The sequence below is a fragment of the Meles meles genome, chromosome 11, assembly GCF_922984935.1.
Source record: "Meles meles chromosome 11, mMelMel3.1 paternal haplotype, whole genome shotgun sequence".
Lineage (NCBI taxonomy): Eukaryota > Metazoa > Chordata > Mammalia > Carnivora > Mustelidae > Meles > Meles meles.
The window spans coordinates 87,676,386-87,694,011 of record NC_060076.1 but is presented as its reverse complement, the minus strand read 5'-3'; the positions used below and the strand labels follow the sequence as shown (position 1 = coordinate 87,694,011).

The following is a 17,626-nucleotide window of genomic DNA, read 5'->3' as shown; positions in this document are numbered from 1 at the left end:
GCCGTCTACTCCAACCTGAAAGCACACTTTTTAATGTGTTATACACCGGTCATGGAGCTTTTTCCCGGGTTACAGATAATTAATATATTTTGGCACGCTAAAAAGTACTTATTCAAAAGCTGGCCTCACTGCTCCTTCCCTTAACAAATGTTATTAAAGGGTACATGCTATTAATAATCCCAGTTCCAGTTTTCTAGACTATTCCTCTCTTCCCACCCCTTAAACACACACACACACATATGTAATTTCTTCATCATAGAACACAGAGTAACATATTCATCATCATGTGAAAATAACATGGGAAAATAACACACATGTACGTGTGGCTATAATCCCGCTGCCCAGTTTCCGTCCATCTCACTTTGAGGAGAAAAATTTAAACGTCTATATCTTTAATTATTTTACTTTCGGGCCTATAGTTATCCAGAAATAAAAAGGGAGCCATGTTCCAGGCTTTGCCGTTCAGAGATGTGCGTGACGCCTTGACGCATGTTGGAGACATACAGATGAAAAGATAAAGCACATTCTACCAGGTCCTCTCGGTTTATAGCCAAATGCACAGAGTTCTGGCCCCCAAATGAAATTTTTGGGAAAGCACAGCGAAAAGCAGGGCAGCTGGCAGCCTTCAGAGCTCCTAGAGTGATAGGAAGCCCCAGGGACCAAAGCTAAATGTTTGGCCACTCTAGTAATTCTCCAATAAGCCCTTTTTATGCTGAAATGTGGGTTTTTGTTTTGACTGTTTCCCCCTTCTTTCTTCCCTGACATTCTTTTCCTTTTATAGTTAATAGCGGGGGGGGGGGGGGGGGGGGGTTAAATGAAGTTTAAAGCCCCTAAAATTTAATTACAAAAGTTGACTCAGTCATTCCCAAAAGTTTACTAGAGAATAGGTGGAATTTCTGTTAAAGATAGAAAAATAAGATGCAGAGAAAAGCAAGATTTGCTCTTCCCCATTTATTCAACAAACATGTACTGAGCGTATACTTCCTATGTGTGTGTTTACATGCATGCTGTCTATATGCTATTATCCTTCCCAGTACCAAAGGAGGTGGGGGAAAATGTGGGTGGGCGGATGTGTATTTTAGAAGGGCAAGAGAGAGTTGGAATAAAGTGGGCACGCGTTGCTGTCGTACAAAGTGAACCGTGGTTGCTTGCTAACAAGGGGAATAATGTGTCATGCGCATTTATGCCAGGGGTCAGCAAACTAGGTTCCATGGGACAAATCCAGCCCACCACCTGTTTTTGGACTGCCTGGGAGATGGGAGAGGTTCTTTATATTTTTAGATGGTCAAAAAAAAAAAAAAAAATCAAGAGAGGAATCCAAATTTTGTGACATGTGAAAGTGATATGAAATTCAAGTTTCAGCAAAGATGAATAAAGTTTTATTGGCAAAGGGCCACGCTCATTGGTTTACATGTTGTCTGTGACTGCTTCTGCACTACAACGGCAGAGCTGAGAAGCTATGACAGAGACCTGTCTGACCCACACAACCTACCTCCTATCTGGCCCTATACTGAAAATGCTTGCCCAGTCCTTGTTTAGAGGAGGGAGACATCACTTCTGCTCAAGGTCATGAAGAAGGAAGTGATGCATCTACTTTACTTTTCTGTAGCTCTTTATATCTCATTTGACCCTCCCAGCCGTCCTATGTGAGAAAAGAAAGGAAAGGCAGGTTTCATCATTCCTTTTTTACAGCCGGGGATACTGAGGCTCAGCCCAATCCAGAGACTACTTCAATATTGGAGGTTACTTGATGGCAGTACCAAATCACAATGGTCTCATGGCATTGAGAGTGGAGAGAAGCCCTCACTGCAAGAGCAGCAGCACACACACACACACACACACACACACACACGCGCGCGCGCGCACCATGTGGGACAAGGGCATCATAAAGAAGGGAGGCCAGCGGGGTGAGTGGGGCTGAGGGCATACTGCTGGGCACCAGGACAAAGGAGACTGAGCAGGAACTATCTGGGCCCAGGAGTCAGAAAACCAAGTTCCGGCCTACTGCCTGTTGTTGCACTACTACCTGAGAGCTGGGAGTGGTTTCTATTTTTAGATGGTTAAAAAAAAAAAAAAAAAAAGGAAGAAAGGTACCAAAATTTTGTGACACATAGAAGAGATATGAAATTCAAATTTCAGTCTTCAAAAATAAAGTTCTATCAGAATACAGCCTTTCTCATTGGTTTACACGTTTGTTGTAGGGCAAAAGTAGCCTCAGATGGTGTGTGTCCCTGGGGCCTGACGTGAGTGCCCCTGCCTGTCCTGCCCCGTAATCACTGGCAGGACCTCTGGGAGCCTCAGAGCCCTCTCTGCCACATAAATCCCCTCCTGATGAGGTTGTAAAGAGTAAATGAGATCCTTACGAGAAGCAAATGAGTTAGCTGTGGACTACTTAGCACAATGCCTGGCACTTTGCAGGTGTAATGTTACCTTATTATTTTCATTCACTGGATGGGGAAGCTGTGGAACATTTAAAACAGTGATTGATATGTACTCATATTAGACCACTAGAGAGCCATAAAGCAGGCATTCATACCTGAGGGTAAGGGTAGGTTAGACTTTCCTACTACCTAACACTATGGAAACATTCCATCTGTGGAACAAATTCTAGCTCCGTTAGGACAGGACTCCCCAAGGTATTAGCTCAGGGGGAAAAAAAAATTCTTGTACTTTTGAGTTATTTGGAAGAGAACTGGGTGTAAAACTGTTTTCGCATCAGGGAGGAAATATATTTGGTTGCAATTGAGGATTAAGTAATTGAACTTCCGGGGCCTGGGGGGCTGCTGTTTGCAAGCGGACGGAAGGGAGGAGGGGGGGTGGGGGGGTGGGGAATTGTACAGAGAGATTAGGCAGGCCAGTGAGTAATCAGTCCAATGGTGAGGTCAGGGCCCAGTGGCAGGGCGTGGTCTGCACAGCCCAGGAAAGCCACCAGATTTGAGAATGGATCCATTCATCTGACTCCGCTTTCCAGTTCCCACACGAATAATTCCTTCTTTCAGAAATAAAATATTTACTAAACAATAAAGTTTCCCTTTAGGACTACTACGACATTATACAAACACACACCACCCAATATCCAAATATGCTAATGATCTGAAACACATTAAAAAAAAACCCCAACCTTCCAACATGAAATTATTTCACACCGTAAGAAAATAAGCCCTCTTGTTGATGGATACAATACAACAGAACAGTGTTTTTTGAACTGTGTGTCAGAGCCCATTAGTGCTGAAATCAGTTTAATGGGCTGCCAACCATATGGAACAGAACAGAACAAAACAGAAAATATCTGAGTGTATTACACGTTATAAAGGACAAGCACTCTTGAGTGAAACTTCTCTTCCAGTGATGTGTTTGTGTGTGCACGCACACATGCCTGTGTGTTTACATTCACTCACCTATATTGCTGGGCTCTCGTGGAAATTGTATTTTTCACTAGGAATCATGGTCCAAAAATTTTTAAAGCCACCAAAGCAGGGGGAGATCCACGTTAGGAAAGTCCAGTGTAAGAATCCTAATTCACTGAACAGCCACGTTAAGAGCTTAATTATTCCTGTTGAGTGGGATTTCTTTCTGTGACACACTCTTCCTCTGCATTTAAAACACGCTACAATTTATGGGGAAAAATACATGCAGAACTTGTCAAGTACACCTCCTCTTTAAAATAAGGTGTACCTGTAGGGGCACTTGGGTGGCTCAGTGGGTTAAAGCCTCTGCCTTCGGCTCAGGTCATGATCCCAGGGTCCTAGGATCTAGCCCCACATCCGGCTCTCTGCTCAGCAGGGAGCCTGTTTCCTCCTCTCTCTCTCTCTCTCTCTGCCTGCCTCTCTGCTTACTTGTGATCTCTGTCTGTCAAATAAATAAATAAAATCTTTAAAAAATAAAATAAAATAAGGTGTACCTATTCATGAATACAGAATTGATCTCAAGATAGAGAATTTATCGGAAATCAGAAATATAAATGAGTATATTGTTCAGGATGATAACGAATTGACGCCTCTATAAAATAAATGGTTGCAGTATTTTTCATATTAGTTAATTCACCATGGAGTAGGAGAGGAGGGGGCTGGAGAGGACATTTAGTGGACTGGGATGGGTTTACCGCTACCCCAAATTAGACTTTGGAAAAGGCAAGTCGCCTTATGTTTGACACCATAGAAAGCTCCCATCTTCTGAGGCCATTCTCTCAATTCCTTTCTCGAAAATGCGGCAAAGCAAAGAGCCCATTATCTCCAAGATAACGGGAGCCGAAATCAAGCAACTCATTAATGCTGGGTGGGATGACAATGGATTTTAAAGGGAGAGACCATGTCAAAGACATGTTTTTCCGTAAGCCTGAAGATGTCATGAAAAGGAAGTGTAGGTTTCAGAGGTTTCTTGAGAACTGTCTGGGGGAGATAGCCTGAAATAATTGCCATTGGTACTGGAGAGGGATGCTTCTGGACATCATGTGGCTGAAAAAGAATGACTAGATGGAGGCATGCATGCATGCACAAAGGAGGCCAAGATTTTAATACCAATTTAAATAAACATTCCTTCACAATTGGGGCACCTGGGTGGCTCAGTCAGTTAGGCCTCTGCCTTCTACTCAAGTCATGATCCCAGGGTCCTGGGATTGAGCCCCATGTCAGGTTCCCTGCTCAGTGGAAAGCCTGCTTCTCCCCCTGCCCCTGCCCCCTCCTCCCTGCTTGTGCTCCCTCTCTCTGTCTCAAATAAATAAATAAATAAAATCTTAAAAAAAAAAAATTCCTTCACCGTTGCCTGTATTGGATGTCCTTATCCAAGTCATTTAGAGGTGCTGGGTTGTGGAGACCGTGAATATACACCCAGAGGAAGGAAGGGAAAAAAAACAACTGTTCTTCTGTTATCTAAATGGACACGCAGGGACTTGGGACAGTTTGTAGTGGCAGTATCACTTGAGAAGTACTTTATTTCAAGCCAGTTAGATAGAAATATGCCAAACGTGGCCCAATGATGAAAAAGACTCTGAAGTCAGAGAAGTTCTTGGAAGATTTGAATAAGTGATTTCATACAATGGGAGGGGAGACTGTCGTATTTTCTAAATTACTAATTTTATATAATGGGGTTTTAAATATATGCAAGCGAATTAATAAATTAAATACAAGCAGACATTTCACCCTTTATCTGTATCTCCAAAGTGTGTGTTTTCAAGCTGATGTACAGGCTCTTTAAAAACCGTCTCATTGGAACATTGGGGACCATCTTATAATTGTAGGTACCTTATACATGGGCATATACGGTAATCTGCCTCCCTGGTAACTAAGGCTCCTCAGTGCTGGGTTGGGAGTGAACTAGAGTTCACTATCCCAATACATTAAAATCCCTCAATTAAAACACCGATAGCTGCTATCCAACCATTCTTATGTGTTAAAAAAAATTCTTTATGTTATCGCTGTTCCATGTGGAATGGAGGACGTGATGCCGTCTCATGTCCCCTCAGCCAACCCCCCCCCGCCCCGCCACACCTCCCATACAAGCTGACAGACTCCCACCTCTAGTCACCCTGCCTTCCTCTTATCCACCCAAGGGAGGTCTCTGGTGCCTCCAGAGCCTGCTTCTTGCTTCTTGGGATCACCTCCCCCCAAAATCTACCTGCACCCAAGTCCTTGTCTCAGGCCCTGCACGCACAAACTTCTTCAGCCTCATGTGGTGGTGATTTTGCCCTCTTTGAAAACCAGCTGTCTGCAAAAGTCAAGGCGAAGGAGCTATACACCTCCATGACTTACGTCTCTGGCAACGTCTCATCCATTCCTTTCCATCAGGACCCGATGATCCCTTACTGACACACAGGAGTTTTTCTGTGGCTGTAGGGTGTGCCCAGGTGAACAAAACACATTCAAGCCTCAAGGACTGTAGACTTGAGAATGGGGCAAGAAACATGGAGGGAGGAAAGAAACCCTATAACTAAAGAAGATTCAGACTGCGGAAGGGCCATGTGGCCATTCCAGGAGAGGGACAGCTTCCAGCTGACTAGAATTTTATCATAGCCCCGAGAGAGCCAGTTTTCCAACCTTAAAGGTTTGCTGGGGGACATCCACCTTTTTACAAGCTCAGCACTGATTCACACGCAGGTCAGCCCAAACATGGTAGCTGGTGAGGTCTATGGGCGACTGGTTAAATTTTGAAAGGCAAGGCATCACATTGTCCTTAAGTGTCCCTCAAGGATCCTGGGGTGACCACTCCATCCACTGGGAAGACAGGGCATGGCCTGGTGAAGCAAGGAGACCCAGGAGGCCTCCCTGCTGTTCCTCGATCACGCCCAGCACATTCCCACCTCAGGCCTCCGGCTCTTGATGCTCTCTTTGCCTCCAAGGCCCTTCCCCTAAAAGTCTATGCAGCTCATTCCTTCACCTCCCATTAAGCTCTCTCTGCTCCAAGGCCTTCCCTGAACACCCTATTTGAAAACAACAGCACCCTTTTCATTATCACACCCTATTGTCTCTCTGCTTTATTCTTCTCAGCACTTGCCGCCCCCTGACATGATATATATTTGCTTATTTGTTTTCTTCCTGCTAAAGAGTCAGTGAAAAGTAGGGACTTCTTCCCCTTTGCTGCATCCCTTGCACCTAGAATAGTGTCTGGTCTAGATGAGGCGCTCGGTGAACACTGTCGAAGGAATGAATAAATGATTTCATCGGGAGGCCTTCAAAATCATCACTCACCACAGTTGAAATGCTATAAACTCATCTGGAATCATGACAGCCCCATAGCTCAAGGATCTAAAGGATACACGATTATTTTGTGAAAAAAAAGTTTTGTAAAAAAAAAAAAATTTTTTTAAAGCTTCAACATATGTTGCAGGTATGAATAAATAAAATTATTTTAATTATAAACTTGTATGGACCATGGAATGCAAATCATTCAATGTCCATGGTGTAAATAAGAAAGAAATCCCAATATTTTGTATCTTGGATACTCTACCTTGCTTACAAAAAAAAATAAATTTATTCATGTATTCATGTGACAAATATTTATTGAGTGCTTATGATGAGTATGGTGTTGGGTGAGGTGCTATATTTGATTTTTCTTTTGAAAAATCGACTTCACACTTCCCTGTAACGCCATATCCTGCTGTTACAGATAGAGAAAGCTCATCTTTTTGAAAACACTTTTTTCCCCATTATTTTACTATATGCTTTATTGATTTAAGTCAGCAACCCCTCAGAGAGAATAGTCACAGGAAATACTTCAGGTGGAGGTTTTTATTCAGCTAATTTTAAAGGCAAACATTTTTCTCTTTTCATTAAGTTTAAAGGAGAGAGGAACCACTATATTTAACATTAAATGCACACTATTATAAAAATTATATAAGTAGTCATCAAGCTCTGCTTAAATAGGGTAAATTGGTTCCACTATACATTCATGCTCTCCAAATGCAGGCCTTCCTAGTTAGGTGGTAACCTTTTGTTCCCCCCTAACTGACTCATCGCTACCTTTCCACAAGGCGCACTCCAAGACTTCATTATCCTACTTATGGTCTCAATCTGCCCACCTGTCCTTTGACTTTACTTAGAAGATGACGGTCAAATGATTTTCTTTCCACCTCAAAACCCCCAGGCTTTTGTCTCAAGAGTCCTTTTTCTGCCTTCATCCAGTATCCTCCCATCTTCTTGAAGATTCCATTCCGTCCGCTTAGACTCTCTCTTACATTTTCAGTCTCTCTTCCTGTCTATGGATTCTTCTCTGGCGATAAAGTAGGGTCAAGTCTTCTAATGCTAAATACATCACTTTCTCCATAGTAGCCACTTCTTTGATGCATCAGATTCCTTCCTCCTTTGCCATCCGGTTTATTTAAAAGGAAGTGTGTCTTCACAGCTTTCCATATGCATCACCCCTGCCTCTTTTTAACAAATTTTTAGAGAGGTTTTATTTATTTATTTGTCAGAGAGAGAGTGAGTGAGCACAAGCAGGGGCAGCAGGCAGAGGGAGAAGCAGGCTCTTTACTGGGCAAGGAGGATCCCGATGTGGGGCTCGATCCCAGGACCCTGGGATCATGACCTGCGGTGAAGGCAGATGCTTAACAGACTGAGCCACCCAGGCATCCCGCCTCTGACTCTTTAACCCCTGGCAGCTTGGCGGCCGCCATAGTTTACTTCAAAAATACTTCAGGAAAGCCAGGAATCAAATCCAAGTGGCTTTTCCTTCGCTGTGCCCTCAGCCCTTGGGATGTGCTGTATGATGAGACGTGGATGGAGGTGCCTCGTCACCTTTCCCAGCTTCCATGACACCATATGACTGGCACCATTTTGCTCCAGCTGCCTTTGTTTAATATTGTTCTTATCCTCTTCTTTCTCTCTTCCCCTCTAACATACAGACATGCCCCAAGGATCCTTACCCTTATCTTTTGCTTTGGTTCACTCCATTTTCTTCACTAGCCATTCCTGAGGCATCAAAATCACTCCTAAGTAGATGACTCATTATTCTCTTTGTAGCTCTGACTTCTCTCCAGAAAACCTACACCCGTATTCTAGTCCCTTCACTTGGACGAATCTGTCCTGCCCAGGATGAAACCTCTTTTCTTTCTCCTCTTCCTCATCCTCATCTGAACTTCCTCTCTGACAATGACCCAATCACTGTCTCAGCTGCGCCCAGCAATGACTTCTGACTTCCCGCTCAGCGTTCACATTATTCCTCTCCACTCCCGCGGTCTCATTTCCTCTTACCCCTAATTTGACGATAGACTCTAACTGGTCTCCTTACAACCAGTCTTTTCTCATTGCATTATGTCCAACACAATGCTACAGGGTTACTGCAGAGTTCTGACCCTGTCAACCCTCTTCCTCAGAAACCTCCCATGGCTCCCTGGCCATACTGAATGAAATCTGTACCCAAGCTGTTGGATAACCTTGGACAACCTATCTGTCTCCCCTGACCTCTCATTACATCCCTTGGCATTCTGTGTGCCTCAGCCAAAGCGTACCATTCTCTGGGCAAGCCCACTCCTTCCCATCACCAAGTCTCTGCTACTCATTCCTCAAGGATGCCTTCCATTCCCTGCCAGCCCAAACACCACCTGTCATGTCTCAGCTCAAATGCTACCTCTTCCAGTGGAAGTCATTGTTACATCTTTTTTTTTAAATTTATTTATTGACAGAGAGATCACAAGTAGGCAGAGAGGCAGTCAGAGAGAGAGGGGGAAACAGGCTCCCTACTGAGCAGAGAGCCTGATGAGGGGCTTGATCCCATGACCCTGGGATCATGACCTGAGCCGAAGGCAGAGGCTTTAACCCACTGAGCCACCCAGGCGCCCCAGTCATTGTTACATCTTATGACTACCCACAGCATTGAAGGAACATAGCTTTTTGGCAAGGTAGCCATTTTACACCATTTTTATAGTTAGTTACAGGTATGCCCTATCTCCCAGAATTCCAGACCATGAACTTCCTCTGAGCAGGATCTACGTCTTCTTATTCTTCACATCTCTGGCCCTCTTGGTCTCCCAAACTCATCCAAGGCACACGGAGCCTGAGAGGTAGTATGCAGTTAAATATTTGTGAGTTAATGATTTTAACCCAAAGGGTTAACTTTGGCTTCCAGTCCTTGAAATTCTCTCAATTTTAGCCACAATTACTTTTTCCTTGTAGGATACAAGTCTCATCTCCCCATGGTACCATAGTTTATTCCTTTCAGCTGCACAGGCCAATTTTCAAATGTCTTTCACTTTCAAGTTTTCTGAAAAACGAACTTCTTTAAGAAACTCAATAATAGAAAAAAAAAGCATTAATGGCCCTTTAAGTGAAGAAAATGCATCCACACAAAACAAAAGGTACAATTGTTTACCACACTGAATTATGGAAGTTAAGCTGTACTATTAAATTTACGAGTCCAATCTTTGGGAAAGCCACACACTGTATTTTTTAAATCATCACATTTACACTAAAAAGGAAATCACTAATTCCTGAGTCATCGACTGTGTTGTTTATAATTATTCTTCTAAATGGTGTATTTACCTTGTCAATTTCTAATACCCTTTAACTTTCCCATAAGACCTTTACATCTCTGTGGATTTTGCTTGCAAACATAAAGAAAACTTAAAAAGGAAAGAAAGAAACAGAACCTCTTTGAACGCCTTTTAAATTCCATAAGTACTTTTCCCAGAAAGACATTGGCAGAACTAATAGGGAGTAAAACTAAGATTCAAAATTCATTTTTATAAATCTATCCTTAACTCTTGGAGGGGATCCAATAACCTCACACTAACATTTTAGAAGGCTTGACTGAAGAACATGGGGAAATTTAACGTTTACAGTTTCAAGAGCACCTGCTTCATGTATCATCATTAATTAAGAGAAGATACATAGGAAGAAAAAAAAATACATGCACAGCCCTAGTTTTATTATTTTCAATGTAACAGCAGTATCATTCAGGCTTCGGCGAAACAAAACCGAATTTTTTTAAAAAAGAAAAAGAGAAAGAACCCTCTGAGGCCAACGTGGTATATATTTACTTATATAGCCGTGACTGCTACAGGCTTTTCAAAGAGGATTGGGGCCGCTAGTTTGGATTCTGACAGCAATGCAGCAGAATTTAAGGTGCTATAGTTTAAATGTGTTCTAAGCAGGCTAATCTTCTCACACAATGTTTTAATAGAGAAGCATCAAGATATTAAGCGCAGAGGTGCATGAATTCCTACAAATACCGCAGGAGAAATACAGGCACGGGGGATTCAAACTGCAGTGGACACACACAGGAATATGCTATCTCCCTATCTCTACCCAGCCCCACATAAGCCTATCTTTATCGCGCAGAGACAATTAAATAGCCATAGACTCTGGATGCAATTCCGTGTCCTGGCTCCCACTGGGTGACTTACTGCCAGCCTGACATTTTTCAAATTCTCTGTTAGCAGACTACATCGGCTAGGAAAGCAGACTTTACCAAACCAGGACCCCATCACCGTGGGTCTTAGGAGATTTCAGTTCGTGAATGATATATGGCACCACCTAGCCATTGTGAGAGCTGGAAGAGTGGATGACAGCAGCCGGAGGAATAAAGTATCCCTTTTCCTTTGGAAAACGCCCTGCCTGTGTGACGCTGACCAACCGTACGAAACCTTTCTCAGTACGATCTTTCCCTTCTTTTCAAATACTCCCCCTGACCCCATCTTTCTATACACACCTCCAGAGCTCATTCTAAAGAACCAACATAAAGATCAACCACTCTTGGGGCGCCTGGGTGGCTCAGTGGATTAAGCCGCTGCCTTCGGCTCAGGTCATGATCTCAGGGTCCTGGGATTGAGCCCCGCATCGGGCTCTCTGCTCCGCGGGGAGCCTGCTTCCTCCTCTCTCTCTCTCTGCCTGCCTCTCTGCCTACTTGTGATCTCTCTCTGTCAAATAAATAAATAAAATCTATTAAAAAAAAAAAAAAGATCAACCACTCTTCAGCCCTAAGGTTTCCACTGTTGGAACATGGAAGGAGAAGGTCTAGTTGACATTCAAAGTTGTGGGGACAGAGAGGCGAATGTGGCCATGAAAGACCCCTCTCCTTCAGGTCAGACAAGCGATAAACAATAGAAACTGCAGAGTCAGGGCATCCAAGACCCTTACAGAACAGGGGCTTACAGGGGCTGAGGAGAGAAGTCCCACAGGATAGAGGCTGCCTTCAAATCCAGGGAGGTTAGCAAGCCCAGAAGGGGTAACCATGATCCTATTTCCCTGCCATGCGCCCAAAGCCACATGCACATTTCCACATCCCCGCGTCAAGAAGCCAGAGAAAGGGGAAGTGAGAATCCGGTCCGCACGAAAGAGCAGAACACAGACTGTACTCAGAGTTGCAGGGTCAAAATACCAAACACCGTCCCATAGACAGCGGGTGGCAGCCAGTCAGGGCACCCGCACATCTCTGGGTTTGGAGCTCAGTTAGGGGAGCCGTGGAGGCAATCACACGAGTACACACGCATCCACACACTTACACACATGGGATTTTACAAATCCGCACCTACCCCACTGCCTCGCTCCACGCACACGCCAAGCGCTTCCTGCCCACCTCATCGTTGCCATCACCGCACTCTTTCTCCGGGAGAGTCAGCCAAGGGATGAGAGAGCCTAGCGGGGATTCCTGGAAATGTCATTCTCCAACACCTTCAGCCCACCACCCCCATCCCCTTGGCTGTACCTTTTACACACACACACACACACACACACACACACACACACACACACACACTCCTTGCATGACTGTCGTCAGGCACGCCCGCTGCCTCCAAAGCCCCGCATCTCCGCGCGCACCGGACCCCAGGCGTCCCTGCCTTCAGCGCCTCCTTCCCCCGCCCCGCTGGCTCGATGGCTGAAGGCATTGCCCCTGGATGTCGCCGGCTGTCCCCGTTCACCCGCACTATTGTTCCTTACAGCCCGTGTCGCGCCCGGGAGCACCACCACCCGCACCCCCCGGCAAGGACCGGGGCTCCGTCGGGGGCAGCATCCGCGCCGGGCACCCCCTCCCTCTCTGGCTGTGGTACCTTGCCTGACAGCTGGGTCCGCGGGCCCGCGGGAGCAGGCGGCGCTAATGACAGCGCCGGTGCCAAGCCTGGGAATAAAGCTCCGCTCCAGCCTCTCCTACCTCCAGCGCCACCATCTTCTCCCGCCGCCGCCGCCGCCGCCGCCGGGACCGCCGCCGCCGCCGCCGGGACCGCAGCCGCCCTCGCCCAGCTCCGGCTTGGGCTCGGCAGCCGCCGCTCCGGCCCCTCCGGTCCGCGGCCCCACCCCCTTCTGCCCGCCCGCCCGCCCCTCGTGACGCGCGCCGGGGCCGAGCCGGGCCGGCCTGCGCGGGAGGGCGCCCGGGGGAGCGCGCGCGCACACGCCGGCGCTAGTAGCGCCCCTGCCTCCCACGCCCACCCGCGCGCACGCGCGCCGCGCGAGCCCGAGGCAGCGGGGCGGGGTCCCCCGGCGGCCGCCAGCCCTAGCGCGCCGGCCCCAGCGTGGGTGGGCGTGCGCGGCGCGGGAACCTCCCGCAGCCGGTCGCGCCCCGGCCGGGAGGGCGAGTCCCGGTGCGCGCGGGCCGGGCGCCCGGGGCCTGACGGGGACCTCCACCCGCCTCTGCAGGCGCCTCAGGGGGGTCCCGGTTCCCTTAAGCAGCAGCTGTGGCCAACCTCGGCGCGTAGGACCGCCAGGCCGGGCAGCCGCGTGGGCTCCTGCGGTGTGTTGTCTTTCCTGAGTTACTCCTGAGCGTTCCCGCTTCCCAGCCCCGGGAGTGCCGCCGGCACTTCTCAGCCCGGCGGCCGCACAGCCCCCCTCAGAAGAGCGGCTGGACGGTGGCTCCGGGTGGCTGCAGTCCTGCGTTTGCGCCGCTAGAGGGCGAGCCTCCTGGGTTCGGGCCCGAGCGAGCCGGCCGAGTCGGCAGCCCTCCAGGGAAGCGGCCCGGTCCTGAGGGCGAGGCCAAAAGCCTCTCGCTTCTGACGCTGGGAAATGCCCCGCTGGGTTTTCTGCCCGCTTCTCCATTCTGGTTGGTCAGAACTTGAAGTGTATTGGGGGCCGGCTTAGGGCATCAGCCCCAGATGTGGCTGGGAGGGAGGGGACCTTTGCATCAGGGAGCAGGTGGCAGGTGCTGTGCGTTAATGAGAAACAGCGGGCGGGACAGGCCTCGGGAGACCTGGGTCCTGGCGCCAGCCTCACCTGTAATTGGCGGTGCAGTACGAACCAAGCCATTCCCCCTCTTCGGGACAGATTTCTCAGTAATAATAAGTTATATTTGCACACAACCTTACGGTTTGCAAAGCCTTCTTCGTACGCATTCTCATCTAGTAAAACGGAGATGAGCCTTGGTTATCCAGCTCTCTTGGGAAATGGATCTTTTTTACCACACCGTGTTTCCGTATTATTTTAAGCACAATGCCTTGAGAAAAATCGGGGGGCGTAGGCAGAACCATTCCTGGAAGCTTCTGCTTTAGCTTTAAAATTCATATGAATTTTGCATTCTACTCCATAATGAATCTTTTATTTTTGTTTTAATAAAGAAAATAATAGCTTCTCCCTTGTCAGAAAGATCTTGTAGTGAATTTGAAATATTTACCAGGAAGATGTAGCATGCTTGTGCTGTGACATTACATACTCTTTTTTTTCTCCAGTAAATATTTATTGCGCATGTATTCCAGACATGGTCTTTGTTCTCCCAGAGCTCACAGTACCCTGGAGGAAACAGGTATCAAACCATCAAACTAATGATTAAATGCAACTACGATCCGTTTTCAAATGCAAAAGTACTAAGGGTTTACAAGGAAACCCTAGACTCCAGGATCCAGTAAAGCTCCCCAGGAAAATGACCTTTCAGGTGAGACAGGTTCAGGTAGAGAGAAGAAAGTGTACAGAAGCAGCCCACCCAGGTTGGGTTGCAGTGCAGGGGATGTGAGACCCGTTGGAGACGCAGGTAGCAGAAGCCAGAATCTGCAGGACCTTGTGGGCCATTGTTAATAAGGATTTTATCTTATGAGCCTTGGCAGGTCACTGAAAGGCTGTAAGGGTTGGGAGCCGGTGACCATGAGCTCATTTTGTTTCCTGAAAGATTGGTGAGGTAACCATGTAACCGTGTGAACACCTGATTCTTAGAGGGCCAGGGTCCAGGCCTGACCTCTTGACACACCCCTGCATACGCTACTTGGTGAGCGTGTGGTGTTTTCAGTTTCTACACTACCCTGCTTTCCTACGTCTCAGTTTTGGGGGCCTTTCAAAGTGCCTCTCTGTAATAGTCCCTCGTTTGTTAACTTTTAATCTGCTAGGGATTTAGGAAGGAAGTTAAGTATTATTGTTAGAATTTTAGGCTAGGGGCGCCTGGGTGGCTCAGTGGGTTAAAGCCTCTGCCTTCGGCTGGGGTCATGATCCCAGGGTCCTGGGATTGAGCTCCGAATCGGTTTCTCTGCTGAGCAGGGAGCCTGCTTCCCTCTCTCTGCCTACCTGTGATCTCGGTCAAAAAAAAAAAAAAAAAAAAAAAAAGAATTTCAGGCTAAATAAGGGGATCTAGGTTCCGAGGGAGATTCTTTCCTCTGCATAGACTTGCTGCCATTTGGTTTCTTATCTCAGAGATCTTTCTGCTTATCTTCTCCTTTTGCATTGTGTTTCCAGGGAATCGAAGTTCCTGGATGCATGAGTGAGAGATACATTATTGCTTTAATAATACCATCCCCTCAAATCTTGCATCACAGGATTTTTGTGCAAATGAAAGAAAGTGTGTAAATTACTTTGCAAAGCATTAAGAGCCATATGAATGAAAGTAATAACTGTTATAATGGCTGCTTAGAGACCTTCAAAACTAATTAGTTACCAAATATTAATATTCAGAAAATTCACTCCTTCCTCGTCCCCACCCTCCCACAGAAGACACAAATATATTTATCCCTCATGGACAGTGCAGATCGTCATCCAAAGTGCTACTCTTTGTGCCTTGGCTGGCAGGAAACTGAAAGCCCAGTTTGCAGGTCATTGTAGGAAATGAGTGGATTCACAGTGCATTCATATCTATGTCTTAGCGCTTCCTTTGGTCTTGTTCTTTTATTCTATCTGCAGTTTTTCTATGCCTGCTTTATTGGTATTTTCCTAATTTATTATAGGCATTCTTATAAGCCACTTCAAATATATGGCTCACCTACGTTTCGCAAGGGTATTCAATGTTTCAGAAGGCAGCGTATAAAACAACGGCAACCTTCCAGCCATTGTACCAGGTACCTACTCTAGACACTATGCCAAGTGGCTGGGGTTCAAGTTGAAGCCTTGACCGGCGTTGCGTGTGGATAAGAAATCTCTGTACCTACGAGTTTAGAGCCTTGTATTACAAACAAACTCATTTGTCCCCCATTGGCTCATAGGTAATTTCCTTTGGTGTGATCTCTGAGATCCCAGACTCCATCACCCTGCCCGTACCAAGCACTGTTTGTCACTTGTGAGAGGGCAGGGATCCATGAACTTTTATTCATTTAGATTTCTTTTTTTTTTTTTTAGATTTTTATTTGTTTATGTGACAGAGATCACAAGCAGGCAGAGAGAGAGAGAGAGGAGGAAGCAGGCTCCCCGCTGAGCAGAGAGCCCAATGCGGGGCTCAATCCCAGAACCCTGGGATCATGACCCGAGCTGAAGGCAGAGGCTTTAACCCACTGAGCTACCCAGGCACCCCTAGGTTTCTTTTTATCAGCAAACACCTGAAGATTCCAGGATTCACTAAATTCATTCACACTTCACAAGGTTGTGACCATGTCTTCCAACCTTTGGTATGACTCTGGACAGCCACAACTGGAAATGTTTCTTCTGGTAGTGGTAGATACTCTTGATTTCAAGTTCCTTAGTGATTACCTTCTTTCTCTCTCAGTCCTCAAGTTTAAGTCTTTTTTTTTTTTAAGATTTTATTTATTTAAGAGAGAAGAACACAAGTTGGGGGTCTCTGCCCCTCACGAGAGAGAGGGAGAAACAGTCTCTCTGCTGAGTGGGGAGCCCAATGTGGGGCTCGATCCCAGGACCCTGAGATCATGACCTGAGCCCAAGACAGATGCTTAACCCACTGAGCCACCCAGGTGTCCCCTCAAGCTTATGTCTTAGGAGTTGAGGGTATATGCAAAACAAACACTCATTGACCTTTGGGCAAAGAGTTTTTTCCTTGAGGATTTTAAGATTTTATTTATTTATTTATTTATCTGATAGAGAATGGGGAGAGGCAGAAGGAAAGGGAGAGAGAGACTCTCAAGCAGACCCCACATCCGGCATGGATCCCTATATGGGACTTGATCCCATGATCCTGAGATCATAACTTGAGCCGAAGTCAAGAGTCAGACACTTAGCTAACTGAGCCACTCAGGCTCCCCTTTCTTGAGGATGTTAGTTCTGCTAACATTGGGTAATCCAGAGACCTTTATAATCCATGGAATAGTCATTTTTGTCACAGAATTTTAAACGTATGAACAAAACAAAGAGTTATCAAGTGTACAAGTCTTAAACTTTAATACATTTGCTTTTATATGCTGATTCTTGTTTCACCAGCTCTTTCTCTAGACATAAATTCTGTCTTGGCTTCAGGTAGGTCCCCTTCTTTTTCTTTTGTTTCCCAGACAGGTCAGGAGATCCCCTCTTTATTTTTTGTGACTCCCATTCAGTATGACCTTGAATGAGTTGATCCAGAGCTGTGTCCCATGGCTATGCTGATGTGATGCATTGGAAGGCACTCTGGGGTCACATAGACTATTTCTGCCTCTGAAAATGAAGTTTCTGAGGGAGGAGTGTCATGGGAGTGTGTCGTCTTTTTTAAGCGGTTGTCTGCCTATCCCCGAACCAGCCTCCACAGTGAGTGGCATGGCACCCACTCCTGGAGCTGGGTCAGTCCTCCCCAAACCACATGGCTGATGGAGGAGAGAGTGAGACCTAGGGACCACACAGAGCAGGAAATGGAAGAGGCCAACGGAAGCACCAACCACCGTGTTCATCTCAGGCTTATAATGGTGAAAGATGAGAAACCTTCACCTAAATATACAGGAATAAGGGAATTGATACATCCTTACAGTGTTACAGTATACAACTGTTAAAGATTCCACAGCCACAGATTTTTTTTTAATAACATGAGAAAAAGTTTTAAGTTTCCATCTTCACTGAAAAACTCCAGATAGAAAATGGTATGGTCAGTTGATTACAACTAT

General features: G+C 46.3%; 1 protein-coding gene across 4 annotated transcripts in view; it reads right to left on the bottom strand.

Annotated features, from left to right (window-relative positions):
- APBA1 (amyloid beta precursor protein binding family A member 1) overlaps positions 1-12,700 on the bottom strand; it is a 196,118-nt gene extending 183,418 nt beyond the window's left edge. The window contains exon 1 of one of the 4 annotated variants that reach the window (XM_046023677.1): positions 12,580-12,700. The gene's annotated coding sequence lies outside the window, so the exon portion shown is untranslated. Of the gene's footprint in view, positions 1-12,478 lie in introns of all 4 variants that reach the window. The other 3 variants (XM_046023676.1, XM_046023679.1, XM_046023680.1) reach the window with 3 other exon arrangements.
- Between the last annotated feature and the right edge of the window lie 4,926 nt (positions 12,701-17,626).